Here is a 765-nt window from a genome sequence, read left to right on the forward strand (position 1 = left end):
TGGACTGTGTGGCGCTTTTTGTCCTAACTTCTTCAGTACCTGTGCATAAAGCAAATCAGCCTGAATGTAGTGACCTGGGGTATTTATTACAGTGAGGATCCCTGTAGGCCAGGGATTCCTGTGAGGATCAGCAAGCAGGCCTGTCACAGTGAGAGCCAGGTCACTTGCTATTGGTTTGGTGGGATTCCACATTTCTGAGCCTTTAGAATAGAGCCTCAGTTTCTCACTGGCTGGCGGGGAACAGAGACCACTACAGTCCTTGCAGGGTGCAGGTCCCTGTAAGGCACAGTTCTCAACATGGCAGTAGCATTATTAGAGTAGTCAGGAGAGGAGCCCTGGAGACTAAAGACACACCCTTCGTAACCTGGCCTTGGGCCACAGTCCTCCGTCTGCAATGTTCTGCTTATTATAACAAGCCCTAGCCCACACATAGGAACACTCGGAACTGCAGCTCTGGGGAGCTTGCAGTAATCACCTTCAATTTCCCACTTTTTGTCAGAATCTTTAGTAAAAACAAACCAAACCAAAACAAACAAACAAACAAACAAACAAACACCCACGTCTTCACTTCCCAAAGAAAATATGTCATCACATACAACCCCGGGGAGAGAGTGAGTTATGGCGACAGCTTCCTGGGACAGTTGGTCTTTCTGTATCTTTCTAGGGAAGTCCTGACTGCCCTGTGCTCTGGATAATTTTCTTTCATTGCTGTGCATAGGTGGGTGGTGGTGGTGAGAGGACCTCCTCACCAGCAAACCCAGGCCT

The sequence above is a fragment of the Psammomys obesus genome, unplaced genomic scaffold (assembly GCF_907164565.1).
Source record: "Psammomys obesus unplaced genomic scaffold, mPsaObe1.curated_primary_1811, whole genome shotgun sequence".
NCBI lineage: Eukaryota > Metazoa > Chordata > Mammalia > Rodentia > Muridae > Psammomys > Psammomys obesus.